Genomic DNA, 20998 nt, shown 5'->3' with positions numbered 1-20998 from the left:
CTGGATGTTACAGCCTCTAAGATTATAAAAATCGACATAAATATTTTTCTTTGACAGATTTCATCATCACAGCCGTGAAAGAAATATAAGATAATTTTTTAGCATCAATTCTGTTTTGAAGATAAAGATGACCAGGGAGAGGTCTGTTTGATGGAAGATGAGTCACATTTGGCAAAGATTTAAATGAAACAATGAGTTTGATAAATCTTTTCTAGGTTTAAGAATATTCAGACACCTTTTTTTTCCAAGAAAATCCCCCACGAATCTCTTCAAAAACAAAAGCTTCTCTTTAATGGCTCCAAATTATTCAGACGTAACTTCCTGCATTGGCCACCAAAGGGATTTCTTTACTTTAAGTAAGACCATTAACCTGCTTGCCAAATTCTTCATCATAACAAAATTATAGGTCGTTTCTCTCTTGGGCATGCTGAAATGGCAAAAATTGCCTGAAGAAAATTGAAACCCTGATAATTAATTTTCTTGCTGTTTTCAAAAGACCCAAACCTTTCTATGATTAAATCAAAACTTTCAGGATGAACACAGTCAAAACCACGGGGAATACCTCTATATTCTTAGAACAGTTTGCAGCGAAAACCTATATATGACATTTCTTCAGTCACAGATTTAGAATTAAATTATGTTTCTGTACTAGAATGCTTCTCTTTGAGCTTATGCAAAATCAGTAAATTTGTGTGATTCCCTTCGTCATTGTTACCTGGGGCCCAAAAATTGAAGATGAAAAAAATAACCAGGTAAATATTGGCTGTGAAACTAATGCTCATGTCTTAAACTTTATATTAAAAAATAAAGTCCTCGCGCACGGCCTACAGACTTATGAAAAAATGCCCATCATCCTTAATCATCAGAGAAATGCAAATCAAAACTACTTTGAGATATCATCTAACTCAAGTAAGATTAGCCCATATCACAAAATCCCAAAACCAGAGATGTTGGCATGGATGTGGAGAAAAGGGAACACTTCTACATTGCTGGTGGGAATGCAAACTAATACATTCCTTTTGGAAAGATGTTTGGAGAACACTTTGAGATCTAAAAATAGACCTGACCTGTCATTCAATCCTACAATTCCTCTACTAGGTATATATCCAGAAGACCAAAAATCACATTGTACCAGAATGTTTTTTGCAGCCCAATTCATAATTGCTAAGTCATGGAAGAAGCCCAAGTGCCCATCGACCCACAAATGGATTAATAAATTGTGGTATATGTACACCATGGAATATTATGCCGCCTTAAAGAAAGATGGAGACTTTACCTCTTTCATGTTTACATAGATGGAGCTGGAACATATTTTTCTTAGCAAGGTATCTCAAGAATGGAAGAAAAAGTATCCAATGTACTCAGCCCTACTATGAAACTAATTTATAGCTTTATGAAAGCTATAACCCCAATTATAACCTAAGAATATGGGGAAAGGGGAAAGGGAGGGGAGGGGGAAGATGGGTGAAGGGAGAGTAATTGGTGGGACCACACCTATGGTGCATCTTACAAGTGTACATGTGAAACTTACTAAATGTAGAATATAAATGTCTTAACATAATAACTAAGAAAATGCCAGGAAGGCTATGTTAACCAGTGTGATGAAAATATGTCAAATTGTATATAAAACCAGTGTATTGTGCCCCATGATTGCATTAATTTACACCGCTATGATTTAATAAAAAATAAATAAATAAAATAAATACCTCCCTTCATTAGTTGACAAAATGGCTAAAATGTGTGACTTTTAGTTTCCTCATAAAATATATTTCTAAATGGCTAATCTTATTGGAATGTAGTATACATATTTCTAAATCAAGATGCTTTGTAGTTGTCCATAAGATACGTATGTACAGATTGGATTACACATTTACCATTGTTAGATAAATATGTGAAAAAAACATGTTAAACAGTTAAAGGAAATTTTATGCTTTAAAATTTTTTCAATAGAAACACTTGACCTTTTCTAGAATAACTCATTCCACCCCACTAGGACATTTTGGATATGAGCCAGTTCTTTGAATTATTCATTTCCTGTATGTAATTGTATTAGTCTGCTTAGAGAGGTGTACTAGGACTGGATGGCGTAAGTCAGAGACATTTACCTCTCTCAGTTCGGTGGGTTGGAAAGTCCAAGATCAAACATGCCAGCAGACCTGATGGCTGGTGAGGGCTTGCTTTCTGGCTTGCTAACAGCTGCCTTCACCCTGTGTCTGCATGTGACAGACAGTAAGCATTCTCTCTCTCTCTTCCCCTTCTTATAAAGACACTAATCCCATTATGACCTTATCTCATCCTAATCACCTTGCCAAATCCTCATTTCCAAATTCCATCATCATATTGGGAGTTAGGCTTCCATAAGCAATTTGGAGGCAGACAGGGAACCACAATGGGGTGTCCAACCTTTTGGCTTCTCTGGGCCACAATAAAAGAGAAGGGTCATCTTGGGTCACACATTAAAACACACAAACACTAAAAGCTGATAGGCAAAAAAAGAATGAAACCCCAAAATGTCCATGCATAATTTTTACGATATCCACCACAAATAAGCAATAAAGTCCATGTGGCCCATGGACTGTGGGTTGGACACCCCTGAGCATAGCACTAATGCAACAATATTTAATAACTAGTCTGGTATTTATGCCATTTATTCCTGATGTCCCAGATCAGAAGGAAAAGTTTCATGAAAAGGCCTCCAAGGTCATTGACCTCAAACTGTGGCTAGCCCTACTACTGGAACACCAGAGTTCTATTTTAGTTGTGTCCAGCTTATCCCCTCTTCCTTATGATGGAAAGAACACCCTGATTTTGTTTTTGATGAACAACCCCATTCCCACTGCATGTGCTCAGAAAAAAAGTGACTCTCTTTTAATTCAGGGTGAGGCCTAAGATGAGAAACTTATTTCAGCACCATGTCCCTCTGTCCAGGCCCCAGACACAGGGATTGCTTGAAGGTTGGGATGAGCACACTGAACTGGGCCAGAGGAAGAGTGTGGAAATCCCTACACTTATGAAGAAGCTGCAGGAAGTGATTCTCCCTCTGTAGAATTTGAAAGTAGAATAATATTAACCAGAATCTGTGGGGACCACAGTGTACAACCTAGAAATGGACCCTAGTAGCTTTGTCTAAGCCCAGAATCAAGGAGTACATTAAAATAGGCCTCTCCCTGGATGGTTTAATTTCATCAAAAGGAACATCAAATGCTAAGTTAGAATTTAATTTTCAAATGTTTGCAATTTAAAAAAAATCCTAATTGGCATTTGAGCTTCTTTACTATTTCATTTTATATCTTAATTAAATCGTTATTAGAGACAAATTTTCAAAAACAACTTTCATTAATCTGAGAGAAAACGAAACAAATTAAAAGCATACATAGGTGTTCATAATTTATAAATTACATACATAGCTATCACTGTTATACTTACATTGAAATATATTAAATTCAAATATTTAATCCATATTTTCTTTAAAAATGACTAGAATGAAGGGTCTTTGATATAGCTAAGAGGATCGATAATGAATATAGATTTGAAGACATGGATGGCCATGGTGTGTCTTTTATAAGAGGACCATGAAAGCACCAATTCTAATTCTGACCAGCTGAGCTATTTCCCTCAGCTTTACAGGATTATAACAATCTCTCCTTCTTCTGTATCTCCAAGGACTCTTCCCACTAAATAATTTATTTGAACAAATATTTATAGCTGGGTAATGCCATCTCCTCAGCCACCTCAAGAGGAATAGAGACTCAAGAGACAAGTCTCTGGGGGCAGAGACAAGATGGCTGACTGAAGCCAACTTTCCACAGAGGCTCCCGTCCAGAAGGACAGTTAAAGGACAGAAATTTAGCAAGTAACCTGGTGGATTAGAGCTGCGCCAAGAGAGAAGGTTGAAGAACGCATATCAACCCTGCTAAGGCAAGCTTCAACCCCAAGGGTACAAACAAAAGGTACAAAATCCAAGTGGATGGGAGTCCCCTCCCCAGTAAGAACAGCTCAGAGTACCCCATAAACAAACGAGCAGAGTTCAAAAGTCCTCCCATTGAACTCCACGGGAGAAACCCTCTAAGAACTGGACCTACTTCCCCTATTAGGATGCCATGGCACTCTCCTGCCAGGCATAAAACTGTGTAAAACTGTATATATCCACTACATAAAATTCTGAGCTCCCAGCACTCCCCTCCACTCTCATTCTGAGGTCTGGAGGCCCGTCCCCCAGGAGTCCAGATTCTTGGGGGTTTCTCAAGGAGTGTGGACAGGGCCTGGACTGCAGCTGGTCAGTGCTAATTCTGCGACATGGGAGTGAGGACAAGAGAGTAGGCTGAGAGGGAACCATGCCGGAGTGGTGGTGCTCCAAGGTGCAGAGCAGCAGCCATTTTTAGCAACAATAGGGCTCACCCCTGGATATTCTGGAGTCACACCCCTTGTCTCTCTGAACAACCAGAGGAGGTCAGGCATCTTCTCAGGTTGCAACCACCAGCAGAACAGATCTGGGATGGTAACACAGGCCTCGTGAATAAAGGGTTTGCCTGAGGTGCTACCGGCCTGGGTGGAGCATGGGGACTAGAAAATGCACGCGCAGTGCCAGCTGACTCCCAGGGCGGGACTGACACAGAGGACCACTTTACTGACTGTAAGATGCACTCGGCCCCCAGGGGATCATCAGCCTAGACAAAGGAGGGGAGGAGGCTAAAATTGACAGCTAACTGTGCTACAAATAAAAACTACCAGGAAGCAGCAAAGACAAGGACTGAGGCGAAGGTTCTGTGAACTCAACACAGCTTCGCTTCTGCAGGGGAATTTAGCCGGGACAGAAACAAATTCCACAAAGTTGCTCTGTTCCATCATTAACATCAATGAGAGTCGGGGCTGGAACTGAATGAACACCCCCCAGCCTCCATTAAGCACCCAAGGTTGTCAGGCCTCAACTCCCCCTGCTGGAGAGAGGCAGAAAGCAGTGGCCTGGCTGAGGAGACACAGATTTTCTTGTGATTCAGGCAGGTGCAAACCCCTGGAGTATCTGCTCATTGGAGGCAACTGGGTCACAGCCCTGCAGGGTTATCAGTGACTGGGTGTGCCAGAGATGCAAGGTGGGGAAGGAGGCATCGACCTTCCCAGACTGATCTATTTGCTGGGTGAGTCCTCCTGACCTCACAGAGCACTGGAGCAAGTCATATTTGAGTTGTCAGCAGACCCCTGCGATCTAGTTGCCAGAGACCTTTTAAACTCTCCCACCTGAGACAGGTGCTGACTGATACAATTGATTTGGACTTTTTGAACTGAGCTAATCGCCCAAGGACTATCCAAGTGGTACCCTGGATGTGTGGTTGTAGGAAGGTTTGATTTTCCTTTTCCAGTTGTTGCCTGTGGGGAGCAAGGTGACTTAATTGCTGGTATTTCTCCACAGCTGAGACTTCAACCAAGAGTAACTATTTCACTATGGTCAGACAGAGACCTGCTAAAAACAAGACAGAGCCACTTAGCCCCGCCACATCAAACAGGTCCCCAGTTTCTCAGGACATAGCATTGTATGAGTCCTCAGCAAAGCTCCAGGGGAAAAGTCAAATGGTGTAAAATAATCATGAGGTGGAATCAGCAGAAAAACTCTGGTAACATGAATAACCAGAGTAGCCCAACCCCCCCCCCCAAGGAAAGATATGGCAAATGTAACTGAAGATCCCATTCATAAACAGCTGGCCTAGATGTCAGAAATCGAATTCAGAATTTGGATTGCAAACAAGATTAGTAGAATGGAGGAAAATTTGGAATTAGAAATTCGAGGAGCAATTCAAAAGTTGGAATTAGAAATTTTAGAAGAAATTCAAAAATTGTCTCAAGAATTCAACAAATTTAAAGACAAAATCACCAAAGATTTTGACACATTGACTCAAGAATTTGCAGTCCTCAAAGATCTGAAAAATACAGTAGAACCCTCAGTAAGAGAGTGGAGCAAGCAGAAGAAAGGAATTCTGACATTGAAGACAAAGCCTTTGAATGCTCCCGAACTTTCACAGAGGAAGAGAAATGGAGAGCAAAAACAGATCATTCTCTCAGAGAGCTCTGGGATAATTCGTAGAAGGCTAATATCTGCCTCATTCGAATCCCTGAAAGTGATAAAGTGGCTTCACAAGGCAAAGAGGCCCTTCTCCATGAAATTATGAAAGAGAATGTTCCAGACATGCCCAGAGATTCAGTAGTCAGAGAGCAGACAGTTTCAGAACCCCAGCAGTACTCAACCCAAAAAGACATCCCCCAGGCACATCATAATTAACTTCACTAAAGTTAATATGAAGGAGAAAATTCTGAAAGTAGCCAGACATAAGAAAACCATTACCTACAAAGGGAAGAATATTAGAATGACTGCAGATCTCTCTGCTAAAACTTTTCAAGCCAGAAGAGGGTGGTCATTGACTTTTAATCTCCTAAACAACAATAACTTTCAACCCCAGATCCTGTATCCAACTACACTGAGTTTCATTGATAATGGAGAAATTAAATACTTTAATGACATTCACATGTTGAAGAACTTTGCCATAAATAAAACAGCTCTACAGAATATTCTCAGACCTATCCTCCATAATGACCAGCCCAATCCTCTACCACAAAAGTAAACTAACTCAGAAACTTTTAATCAAACTCCAACTTCCACAGTGGTGAAAGGATTAAAAATTTCCACTGGACTTTTGAAAAACTCGATACCCAAAATTTTACCAGACTTATGAATATTCTCCATTAATGCGAATGGCTTAAACTGTCCTCTAAAGAGGCACAGGTTGGCTGACTAACCAGGCCAGATATTTGCTGCATACAAGAATCACTTGTATCTTTTAAATATATCTATATATATTTAAAGAATCACAATATCTTTTAAATATATCTATATTTAATAGATAAATATAGACACAGGGTGAAAAGATGGTCGTACATATTTCAGGCAAATGGTAACGAAAAAAAGCAAGTGTTGCAAATCTATTTGCAGATAATATTGGATTTAAACCAACAAAAGTAAGGAAGGATAAGAATGGTCACGTCATATTTCTTAAGGGTAATACTCGATATGATGAGATTTCAATTATTAATATTTATGCACCCAACCAGAATGTGCTTCAATTTATAAGAGAAACTCTAACAGACATGAGCAACTTGATTTCCTCCACCTCCATAATTGTCAGAGATTTCAACACTCCTTTGGCAGTATTGGATAGATCCTCCAATAAGAAGCTGAGCAAAGATATTTTAGATTTAAACCCAGCCATCCAACATTTGGATTTAACAGACATCTACAGAACATTTCATCCCCAAAAAACTGAATACACATTCTTCTAATCAGCCTACGGAACATACTCCAAAATCGATCACATCTTAGGTCACAAGTCTAACCTCAGTAAATTTAAAGAAATAGAAATTATTCCTTGCATCTTCTTGTATGACCATGTAATAAAAGTTGAACTCAGTAACAGCAGGAATCTGCATACTCATACAAAAAGATGGAAGGTAAATAACCTTACGCTGAATGATAGCTGAGTCAGAGATGAGATTAAGAAGGAAATTGCCAAATTTTTGGAACAAAACAACAATCAAGACACGAATTCTCAGAACCTCTAGGATACCGCAAAGGCAGTCCTAAGAGGGAAATTTATAGCACTACAAGCCTTCCTCAAGAGAACGGAAAGAGAGGAAATTAACAACTTAATGGGACATCTCAAACAACTGGAAAAGGAAGAACATTCCAACCCCAAACCCAGTAGAAGAAAAGAAATAACCAAAATTAGAGCAGAATTAAATGAAATTCAAAACAAAAGAATTATACAACAGATCAATAAATCAAAAAGTTGGTTTTTTGAAAAGGTCAATAAAATAGATAAACCTTTGGCTAACCTAACCAGGAAAAAAAGAGTAAAATCTCTAATCTCAACAATCAGAAACAACGAAGACAAAATAACAACAGACTCCTCAGAAATTCAAAAAATCCTTAATGAATATTACAGGAAACTTTATTGTCAGAAATATAAAAAACTGAAGGAAATTGACCAATACTTGGAAGCATGTCACTTTCCAAGACTTCGCCAGAATCAAGTGGAAATGTTGAACAGACCCATATCAAGTTCTGAAATAGCATCAACCATACAAAATCTCCCTAAAAAGAAAAGCCCAGGACCAGATGGCTTCATGTCAGAATTCCACCAAACCTTTAAAGAAGAACTAGTACCTATATTACTAAACCTCTTCCAAAATATAGAAAAAGAAGGAAGACTACCCAACACATTCTATGAAACAAACATCACCCTGATCCCCAAACCAGGAAAAGACCCAATAAGAAAAGAAAATTATAGACCAATATCACTAATGAATATAGATGCAAAAATATTCAACAAGATCCTAACAAACAGAATCTAGCAACACATCAAACAAATTATACATCATGACCAAGTCGGTTTTATCCCAAGGTCTCAAGGCTGGTTCAATGTATGTAAATCTATAAATATAATTCAACACATAAACAAATTAGAAAACAAAGACCATATGATTCTCTCAATTGATGCAGGAAAAGCTTTTGATAATATCCAGCATCCCTTCATGATCAGAACACTTAAGAAAATTGGTATAAAAGGGATATTTTTTAAACTGATAGAGGCCATCTACAACAAACCCACAGCCAATATTGTCTTGAATGGAGTTAAATTGAAGTCATTTTTACTCAGATCAGGTAACAGACAAAGTTGCTCATTGTCTCCACTGCTCTCTAACATTGTAATGGAAGTTTTAGCCACCGCAATTAGGGAAGAAAAGGTGATCAAGGGTATTCATATAGGGTCAGAAGAGATCAAACTTTCACTCTTCACAGATGATATGATTGTATATCTGGAAAACACCAGGGATTATACTACACAACTCTTAGAAGTGATCAATGAATACAGCAGCGTCTCAGGTTACAAAATCAACATTCATAAATCTATAGCCTTTATATATACCAACAATAGTCGAGCTGAAAAAACAGTTAAAGACTCTATGCCATTCACAGTAGTGCCAAAGAAGATGAAATATTTGGGAGTTTATCTAACAAAGGATGGGAAAGATCTCTATAAAGAGAACTATGAAACTCTAAGAAAAGAAATAACTGAAAATGTTAACAAATGAAAAAACATACCATGCTCATGGCTGGGAAGAATCAACATTGTTAAAATGTCCATACTACCCAAAGCAATATACAATTTTAATGCAATCCCTATTAAAGCTCCTCTGTCATACTTTAAAGATCTCAAAAAAATAATATTTCATTTTATATGGAATCAGAAAAAACCTCGAATAGCCAACACATTACTCAGAAATAAAAACAAAGCAGGAGGAATCACGCTACCAGACCTCAGACTATACTATAAATCCATAGTGATCAAAACAGCATGTTACTGGCACAAAAACAGAGAGGTAGATGTATGGAACAGAATAGAGAACCAAGAGATGAAGCCAGCTACTTACCTTTATTTGATCTTTGACAAGCCAATTAAAAACATTCAGTGGGGAAAAGATACCCTACTTAAAAAGTGGTGCTGGATGAACTGGCTGGAAACCTGTAGAAGACTGAAACTGGACACACACCTCTCACCATTAATTAAGATAGACTCTCACTGGATCAAAGATTTAAACTTAGGACATGAAACTATAAAAATACTAGAAGAGAGTGCAGGGAAAACTTTTGAAGAAATCGGTCTGAGGGAATATTTTATGAGGAGGATCCCCAGGGAATTGAAGCAGCTTCAAAAATACACCACTGGGACCTGATCAAACTAAAAAGCTACTGCACAGCCAAGAACACAGTAAGTAAAGAAAGCAGACAGCCCTCAGAATGGGAGAAGATATTTGCAGGTTATGTCTCCGACAAAGGTTTAATAACCAGAATCCACAGAGAACTCAAACGTATAAGCAAGAAAAGAACAAGTGATCCCATCACAGGCTGGGCAAGGGACTTGAAGAGAAACTTCTCTGAAAAAGACAGGCACACGGCCTACAGACACATGCAAAAAATGCTCATCATCCTGAATCATCAGAGAAATGCAAATCAAAACTACTTGGAGATATCATATAATTCCAGTAAGATTAGCCCATATCACAAAATCCCAAGACCAGAGATGTTGGTGTGGATGTGGAGAAAAGGGAACACTTCTACACTGCTGGTGGGAATGCAAACTAATACATTCCTTTTGGAAAGATGTTTGGAGAACACTTAAAGATCTAAAAATAGACCTGCCATTCAATCCTATAATTCCTCTAGTAGGTATATACCCAGAAGACCAAAAATCACATTATAACAAAGATATTTGTACCAGAATGTTTATTGCAGCCCAATTCATAATTGTTAAGTCATGGAAAAAGCCCAAGTGCCCATCAATCTACGAATGAATTAATAAATTATGGTATATGTACAACATGGAATATTATGCAGCCTTAAAGAAATATGGAGACTTTACCTCTTTCATGTTTACATGGATCGAGCTGGAACATATTCTTCTTAGTAAAGTATCTCAAGAATGGAAGAAAAAGTATCCAATGTACTCCACCCTACTATGAAACTAATTTATGGCTTTCATATGAAAGTTATAACCTAAGAATATGGGGAAGGGGAAGAGGGAGAGGAGGGAGGGGAGAGTATGGGCAGAGGGAGGGTGATTGGTGAGATTACACCCACGGTACATCTTACAAGGGTATATGTGAAACTTAGTAAATGTAGAATATGAATGTCTTAACACAATAACTAAGAAAATGTCAGAAAGGCTATGTTAACCAGTGTGATGAAAATATGTCAAATGTTCTATAAAACCACTGTTTGTTGCCCCATGATCACATTAATGTACACAAGTGTGATTTAATAATAAAAAAAGAGAGAGAGAGAGACAAATCTCTTAGGAACGATCCTGAATTGCCAATCTCTATCCTGGTCAAGTGTTTATGTTCTTGAATACCTTAGGTATAGTTTCTTCAAATTGAATTCTGTGTGGAATTAACCTTTGAGAATTCTGTTGTTACTTTATGTTACAAATGCATAAGTCTGTTCTCTCTTCCTTTGAAAGTACAGGATTTTCAGACTTCAGGTTTGGGTGTCTCAATCTTTTGCAAAGGGAAAAGGCACAAAACACAACCATCCAACCCACTGAGCATGGTTTTATTTTCCCTCCAGGCTCATGAAATAGTTAAACTCATGTCAGAATCATGTTGGCATTCATTCAAATTCTTTAATGGTTTTCTTCCTGTGTATAGAATCTTGGTATAGAAACCAGCCTTCAGATTCTTTTCCAGCCTGCGTGTAGCATTCTGGCAGAATGAGAATGAATGAGTGACATTCTGACAGAGAGAGTTAATTTTAATGCTTTCAAACTTGAGAATATTTTACTTCTTTGAATCTGTGTGTGTAGATGTGTGTGTGTAGGCTATTATTTAGATCTTAGTTAAATGTAAGTACTCCTGCCTTCTGAATAAGATGTTTAGGTAGATGTTTTTGGTTGCATACAACATAAAAATGAACCTAAATTAGCCTAAACAAAAGGGATGTTTCTAAAAGCATGTATCTGTCATGCAGCTGCCTTTCTACTCAGCTTTACATTGTGTGGTCTGTCATCTTTGGCTCTTCCTGGAAGCAAACCAGGAACACCACCTCTAGGCCTTCCCATCCCATGAAGCTTCTTGCCCACCTGGGAAGAAGAATCTCTTCCCAGAAACCAGCAAATATTAACATATCCCCTTGACTCAGACTGGATGGGCTGGCCCATCTCTGAACCATGCATTTTTGTTACCAAAATGGTGAATGGATGCCCAGGAGCACCTATCTTCTATGAAAAATACATTACAGAAAACAAGAATTATCTTTCAGTTTTCAAATATTTGTATAAAAATTTATGAGGACAGTTAGTAAGCAGCTAAACTCACTAATTATGTTCAGAAGAGTAAGCTTTAGATAAAACATACTGAAATACTTCAGGACATATTTCAAATCTACACAGACAATAAAAAAGAACTCCTTTATAGACCAGTTTATCCTGTTAGGTAATGGTGTATTTTTGCTACTAATTCTCAGAATTTAATGATAACTAAAATTAGATTTAGAATAATGCCCTACTTAGCCCAAAAGCTGAGGAAGGAAACTTGGGTAGGAGGTATAGGGGGAAAATAACATTTCTCTTTATTTTAGAGTTCTATTATTGTAAGTGATATTTGACAAGGATATGTTGACCTCTACTTGTCTCTTTTTAAATCAACTTTTCGTTTCTTTTAGACTGATTCATCAAAAAGCAACATGCATACACTGTCTTAGCTTTTCCCTGAAAAGGCTCTATGAAAGTTTAATATTATCTACTAGAATCTATTAAAGGTTGAATAAGATATGGCCATTTGTAAATTTTTATGTATCTTCTACAAAACAATATTTAAAGGTATTGCTTGCTGTGTTATCAATTTTTCCTCTGTATGTATCATGTAAAGAATTTACTCTGGAACATAATCCTTGTCCAGAACATAGTTAGGAATACTGATTTTCTTTTTCTTGACTGAATATATATGCTTCTTTTATAATAAATATGTAAAGGGGCCTCTAGTACCCTTTATGTGTCTTTTTTTGGTCTTATCTATCAGGAAACTAAAAAAAAAATATATATATATATATAACACATATTGCTAAATTCATGTTAAATTACATTAATATACAATGTTAGATTTCTGTGGCAATCATTTTTCCTCTTAAAATTCTCACTATTAATTTAATTTTTATATTACCTGCTTTTCCTGATATCTGAAAAATGTTTTAATAGCATGGAAATAGCCTCAAATTTTATTTGGAAGTAAAGGTATAATGATATATTATTAACATATATTAACTTCCCAACTTACACATAGTTAAAGTTGAAGGAAAAGTTATGTACAAGAATTTTTATTTTTGAGACAGAGTCTCACTCTTACACTGGGTAGAGTGCTGTGACATCATAACTCACAATGACCTCAAATTTGTGGGCCCAAAAGATTCTCTTGCCTCAGCCTCCCAAGTAGCTAGAACTATAAGTGCCTGCTACAACACCTTGCTCGTTTTTCTATATTTAGTAGAGACAGAGTCTCACTCTTGCTCAGGCTGGTCTTGAACTCCTGAGTTCAGGCAATCTATCCTCCTCAGCCTCCCAGAGTGCCAGGATTAGGTGTGAGGCACCATGCCCAGCCAAGAATATTTCAATAATGAAACCAAAAGTATTGTGCAAATGGAGAATACTGTGGGAGAGGCGGAGGCAAGATGGCTGACTGGAGCCAGCTTTCCACAGAGACTCCCGTCCAAGAGAGTTAAAGGATAGAAGTTTAGCAAATAACCTGATGGTTTGGAACTGAGCCAAGAGAGAAGGTTGAAGAATGCACATCAACCCTGCTGAGGTGAGGCTTCGACCCCAAGGATACAAACAAAAGGTACAAAATCCATCGCCAAGCAGACAGAAGTCCCCTCCACGTATGGAACAGAATAGAGAACCAAGAGATGAACCCAGCTACTTACTGTTATGTGATCTTTGACAAGCCAATTAAAAACATTCAGGTGGGAAAAGATTCCCTATTTAAATGGTGCTGGGTGAACTGGCTGGCAACCTGTAGAAGACTGAAACTGGACCCACACCTCCCACCATTAACTAAGATAGGTTCTCACAGGATTAAAGATTTAAACTTAAGACATGGAACTATAAAAATACTAGAAGAAAGAACAGGGAAAACTCTTGAAGAAATTGGCCTGGGGGAATATTTTATGAGGAGGACCTCTCCCAGGGCAATTGAAGCAGTATCAAAAATACACTACTGGGACCTGATCAAACTAAAAAGCTTCTGCACAGCCAAGAATACACTGAGGAAAGTAAGCAAACAGCCCTCAGAATGGGAGAAGATATTTGCAGGTTATGTCTCTGATAAAGGTTTAATAACCAGAGAACTCAAATGCATTAGCAAGAAAAGAACAAGTGATCCCATCACAGGCTGGGCAAGAGACTTGAAGAGAAACTTCTCTGAAGAAGACAGGCACACAGCCTACAGACACATAAAAAAATGCTCATCATCCTTAATCATCAGAGAAATGAAAATCAAAACTACTTGGAGATATCATTTAACTTTAGTAAGATTAGCCCATATCACAAAATCCCAAGACCAGAGATGTTGGTGTGGATGTGGAGAAAAGGGAACACTTCTACACTGCTGGTGGGAATGCAAATTAATACGTTCCTTTTGGAAAGATGTTTGGAGAACACTTAGAGATCTAAAAATAGACCCTTCATTCAAACCTACAATTCCTCTACTAGCTATATATCCTGAAGACCAAAAATCACATTATAACAAAGATATTTGTACCAGAATGTTTATTGTAGCCCAATTCATAATTGCTAAGTAATGGAAGAAGTCCAAGTGCCCATTGACCCATGAATGGATCAATAAATTGTGGTATATGTACACCATGGAATATTATGCAGCCTTAAAGAAAGATGGAGACTTTACCTCTTTCATGTTTACATGGATGAAGCTGGAACATATTCTTCTTAGCAAGAATGGAAGAAAAAGTATCCAGTGTCTCAGTCTTACTATGAAACCAATTTATAGCTTTCTTATGAAAGCTATAACCCAATTATAGCCCACAAAGAAGGAAAAGGGGGAGAGGGAGGGGAAGGAGTGAAGAGGACGGGTGGAGGGTGAGTATTTGGTGGGATCACACCTACGGTGCATCTTACAAGGGTACATGTGGAATTTACTAGGTGTAGAATATAAATGTCTTAGCACAATAACTAAGAAAACGCCATGAAGGCTATGTTAACCAGTTTGATGAAAATATTTCAAACTGTATATAAAACCAGCACATTGTACCCCATGATTGCATTAATGTACACAGCTATGATTTAATAAAAAATAATAATAAAGGAGAGTACTGTGAAGTTTCACTAACCATAAAGTATCGGCTTAAGATTTTTTTTGAAAATTTGATAAGTAAACACAACTTCTAGTTATGTGACAAGAGGGAGATAACCTGAAATGGAATACTACATTATCTCTCAGTATTGGCATTCTTGAATTTTGGTCTGATTTATTCATTACTTGATTCACACTGTGTCTGTACTGCCACCTGAAAAAAAACGATTGAGTCATTCAGCCCTTTTAACACACATTGAGCAGAAGGGAAGAAAGGGGATTTCTTGCTCATTCAGTCATTTATCATTCTTTCAACAGGTATTTACTGAGTACCCACTATCTGTTAGGAACTAAATTTTCAACCCTATTCTTATGGAACTCAGAGCCAAATGAAGGAGACAGGCATCAAACAGACAAAAAAAAAAAAAAGTCAGATAAATATATCAGTATAAAATGAAAAGTGCTATACAAAATTCAAAAATAGAGTATTAGGAGATCATTTATATCAGGGCATCGGAGAAAGCAACCCTGAGGAAATGACATCTAGGTTGGACTCTGAAAGAATAGCACGAGTTGGCCAAGTTAAGGAGGGCAAGGTGGGGGAAACTTCCAAGCTGAAGGAAAAACAGCCAGAAGGTCCAGAGGCAAGAAAGAGCCTGGTGCATTTGAGGAACTGAAAGGCCAGTGTGGCTGCAGCTAGTGTGGAGGGGGGAGGAGGCAAAAACATGGTTCAGAAACGAACACCTGTTTAAACTGTCAGATCAGACAAATAAAGCTAATGGTGGGATAAACAGTGCAGGGGCAGGAAGCGGGTGATCCGTCCTCCATCTTGAAGGTCAGTGCTGACACCCCTATTACAAAAGACAGGTTAACAAGAGAAAAGCCTAACAAATTTATTTGATAATAGTTTTACCTGAAAAGGGACCATCAGAATGAACACCAAAGATATAGGGAAAACTATCTGTATGTGTAGATTGGTTCAATGAAGAGCAGACAGTCCTATAGAACTGTGATTGGACAACAGGGTATGAGTTGATGAAAATGGAGTGATCAGGAAAACCCAGAAGGCCTGTCTGCTCAGATTCTTCCTTCAGATATAAGGCAGGACCTCTCTGGAATGAGGCTCTTAATTTCTTTGTGGTGAGCTGTTACACAGAAAGTTAAGGGAAAGTTAGAGTAATATTTTTAGGCTTTATTCTAGTTCGGGGGAAAAGGGCTTCTGGTTTCTATGACCCACCTTGGAGAAGAGAAATTCTAGTTTCTATGGCTTGCCTCAGGAAAGAATGAGGGCAGAAGGACAGAGAGAACCTTTACTACCGAGGCCTTCATTTTGGAATATCGTTTTCTGAGTCCCAACAAGAGAGCAATAGATATGATAAATGTATTACCCTAGATTCTCATTGCTAGACTACTGAATCAGAGATTAATACACAGTAGAACTTCTGGAAAGGGTTCACCCAAGGGACTTGGCCACCCAAGAGACTGTACAAACTGGACAACATAAGGAGGTGGTCAACATAAGGAACTAGGCCTACTGTACTGATATGTACATGTGGTGCATGTCCAGGCTATGAAAATTAGGTCAATTTAAGGAGGTGGGTCAACTACAAAGGTTCTACTGTCTGTGCATATGGTATTGATTTTTAATAAAGTGAGTTTTTTGTTAATTTTTGTTGTTGTGCACTAAATTGTTTATTGCAGCTCAATTTACAATTGCCAAAATGTGGAAACCTAAATGCCCACCAACCCAGACATGGATTAACAAGCTGTGGTATATGTATACCATGAAATACTATTCAGCCATTAAAAAAAATGGAGACCTTATATCTTTTGTATTAACCTGGATGGGGGTGATATTTAGGTTGGACTAATGACATTAGGTTGAGGAAATAACATTTAGGTTGGATTTCTTCTTAGTAAAGCATCACAAGACTGGAGAAGCAAGATCCAATGTACTCAATTCTAATGAAGCCAGTAGACAACCTAATACATACCCACATAAGAGAAAAACTCCAATCAATTGAAGGTGGGGCAGAGGGGAACAAGGGAATGGGGAGAGGGGAGGAAGGAGGAAGATGGGGGTTCAGGTGTATGGCAAACCACTTGGGGATAGGACACAATTATAAGAGGGACTTTACCTAACAAATGCAATCAGTGTAACCTAATTCTTTGTACCCTCAATGAACCTAAAACAATAAAAAAAAAAAAAAGCCGGCGCCTGTGGCTCAAAGGAGTAGGGTGCCGCCCCCATAAGCCGGAGGTGGTGGATTCAAACCCAGCCCCGGCCAAAAACTGCAAAATAAATAAATAATGAAAGTTGCTTATTGTTTTATTGTTTTTTTTTTTTTAAAGAGAAGAAGTACATGACTGCTAATTGCTAATTATGCTGAGTTATTCTCTCATTAGTCAACAAATATTTATTGAGCACCCACGCTGTACTAGGGTTGGGTGTACAGAGATGATAGGAGAGACACCTCTTCTGCCCACAAGCGACCTGGAGTCTATATACATAAAGACAAAGAAGTAAACACCTGGGACTTACTCATAGGTTTGCAGCAGTGGAGATGGCCATTCCATAGAGAAGGGAGGGGAGACAGCAATGGTAGACAACAGCCACAGTGGCATGGGGAACACAGCTGTGAAGACTGGCCAGAAGCCCAAGGCTCTGGTGGCAAAGAAAACATTCCCCAGCCAAGAGACAGGGACAGAGGCTGACCTTCTGCATCGTAGCCAGATATGGGGAAGGGGAGCTTTGGCGCTGCCATTGCCCAGAGCAATTCTGTCCTAGCTCTTGATTATCCAAGGACTATTGCTTTTATTTCCCTCATAAAATAGAAGTGCTACAGACATGGAGAACCATGCAGCTTGGAGTTTGGGTGGGGGGTGTTTAAGAAACAGTTTTTGCTTTATAACTATAATGTCAAATTATTTGACTATTAAATGTCAAATTATTTGGCTCGTGTGTTTGCATTTGAAGGAAATTGTGGCTATAAGCATGCATAAAATTAACAGCCCCTGAAGAATAGGAAGGAAGTTAGTGAATTGTTTCTATCTCTGACCGTAGAAGCAGAGGCGAGCAACAAATTTGATGTACAAACTGACTATAATTTCTACAGTTGGGCTCAGTCAGTTGTTTTCTTAAAGGAAATGTATTTTAGTTTCACTATGAAAAACACAGATTAGCATTTTTCAGAACATTGAGAATCAAACACAATATCGTGAAAGCATAGGAAAAAAGGAATTAATTTTATCTTCCAGTCACAGATGATGTTCTGAATCAAAATAACATGTGAATAATATTCAGATATCAAATTTATGAAGCTCTCCTCATACCCACATATTTCTCCATGTCTTTTTCTTTATGGCGGCTGAAGACTCCAGCAATCGTTTAGCTATGCAGTGGCAATAATAATATTCCAGAATTTTCTCTATCTTTTCTCTGATCAAGAACAATAATCTCTTATTAGCACCTGACTCGGCAAAGTATTGGCATCCACTCAAACTAAATTTAAGAATGTTTTCGAAATAAACCCTAATCTCTAAATGAAAAGTAGTCAACATTCAAATTGAAACCATTTAAATAAAACTTTCCTTTCCAGAAACAATCATACACAAAACAAGACATTTTGTTTTTCAATGAACTAATCATAGTAAAAAAAATAAATCTATACTGACTATACTCCTCAAAAGAGAGGTTATACCCTGTCCCCAGAACTTGGAAAGAAGTTAAAAGACAAATTCACTAGAAACCGTGGGCAAAGGTTTGCAAACACAAAATTAAGCTCAAGCATTAAGTCTGCGGGCTGAACCTGTGAGCTAGGATAAAACGATCAAAGATGAGACTCATAAATCAATGTCAGGGTCCTACAGTACTTGTCAAAGTCAATAGTGGAGCTGTTAACAGTTAAATAAATAGTAATCAGAATAAACAGGAACTGTTTCTATGGAGATGGTAATGGGGTGGGAAGGTACTCCCTGCACAAAGCTTCTTGAGGCATGTTTTGGTGTATGAGACCCTTTCCAAACCACGACTGTCGCAGACAGATGAGCCCTAACTGGAGCAATCCACAGACTGTCCCCTATCAGAAACCAGAACTGGACTAATTTTGAGAAACAGAGGCTGACCAAGTCAGATACAGGGCATGGGAGCTGACAGCAATAGAAGCTCTGAGGTAGACTAGGGCCCTTGAAAAATGAAGAGGAAACAGAAATTATGAGTAAGCAGCGGAAGTTGGTTAGTTACCCTGGAGAGGAAGATGGAGCAGATGTGAAGGGAGAAGATGCTGAGAAGCAAACCACGCACTTCATGATTCTTAGTGACTTTCTCCAAGCTCAAGTCCATGTTTCTTTATTACTACTTAAGTAAATTAAAAAGTAAACTGACACTTTTTCTTAGGGTCACTGTGATAAATCTCTAGAGGTCCCTGCAAACAAAAGACTCCAAGCACACTCCGATCCACGTCCCTTCTTTATCTTAGGCTGGCCAGAAATGTCACCACCAAGAAAACGATTTTCTGTCTTTGAGGAAGGAAAGCACCATCGCTGGTCCAAAATGAAGCTTCTTGCTGAAAAGACAATTGAAAGTATTTCTAGTCTCTCCCAGAAATTCTACTTTAGTATTTCAAATAAGGAAAAGTCCAGAAGAGATAAAGGGATTAGGGAAATGGACATTAAAAAGTGATCACTTCAAGGGCCTAGGTCCTGGGACAGAAGGATTCAGCAGGGGAAAAACCATGACAAAAATTCCTGTCCCCATGCAACATACAGACCAGAGGAGGAGGCATAGGATAAACGAAGTAAATAAGTAAAAAATGTAACAGTAAAATATACAGTATGCATTTTCTAAAGAGAAAAACAAACAATGGTGATATAAACCTGGGGGTGGGAAACATTGCTATTTTAGAGGGGCCACCAGGGAAATAATTGTCACCAAGGTGACTTTTATATGAAGAGCTCAAGAAAGTAAGGAACTCTCCCTACAGTTATTGAGGGGTGGGGGGTTGGGACCTTCTTTCTCTCTCTCTTTTTTTTATTAATTAATTTATTTTTATTGTTAAATCATAGCTGCATATTAGTGCAATTAAGGGGTACAATGTGCTAGTTTCATATACAATCTGAAATATTCTCATCAAACTGTTCAACATAGCCTTCATAGTTACTGTATGTAGGCATTTGTATTCTGCCTTTAGTAAGTTTCGCCTGTACCCATTCTAAGATGCACCTTAGGTGTGGCCCCACCCATTACTCTCCCTCCACCCTAACCTCCCCACTCCCTTCCCCTCCCTTGGCCCTTTCCCCATAGTCTTGTGCTATAGTTGGGTTATAGCCTTCATGTGAAAGCTATAATTTAGCTTCATAGTAGAGCTGAGTACATTGGATACTTTTTCTTCCATTCCTGAGATACTTTGCTAAGAAAAATATGTTCCAGGTCCATCCATGTAAACATGAAAGAGGTAAAGTCTCCATCTTTCTTTAAGGCTGCATAATATTCCATGGTATATATGTACCACAAACAGCTAGTGCCAAAGCCCTGAGTTCAGAGCTCACCCGGAGTATTGGTAGAAAGGCAAAGAGGAAAGGCCCCATGGTGCAAGGAGCAGGTGAACCAGGGAAAGAGGGGAGCCAAGTGAGGGGCCAGGTCCCGCGATCCCCCCAGGGCACTGCATGGGCTTTTGGCTTTTACCTTAAGTAGATAAGAAGCCCCTGGAAGGTTGTAAGTGTCAGGGTGATGTGCCCAGACCTACATTTGAACCAAATCACACTGGCCACTGCTTTGAAAGTAACAGAAGAGGACAAGAGTCAAAGCCAGAGCCAATTAAGACATCATTGTATTAATCCTGGGAGAGACAACAGTGAGTGGATCAGGTTGCTGTCATTGAAGAGGATGAGAAGGGCTGAATTCTGCACATGTACTGAAGACAGAACTAAGAGGAATTTATGGTAAGAGGAACAGGAAAGAAAGGGAGGAGTCAAGTATGACTCCAAAGTTTTTGGTCTGAGGAACTAAAGGATGCACTCCCTATTTTCTGAAATAGAGATGACTAGAGGAGGAACTCTTTTGGAGGGGAATATGAAGGAATATATTTTGTACATT

The sequence above is a fragment of the Nycticebus coucang genome, chromosome 5 (assembly GCF_027406575.1).
Source record: "Nycticebus coucang isolate mNycCou1 chromosome 5, mNycCou1.pri, whole genome shotgun sequence".
In the NCBI taxonomy this organism is placed as follows: domain Eukaryota; kingdom Metazoa; phylum Chordata; class Mammalia; order Primates; family Lorisidae; genus Nycticebus; species Nycticebus coucang.
Note: the sequence above shows the minus strand (reverse complement) of the source record.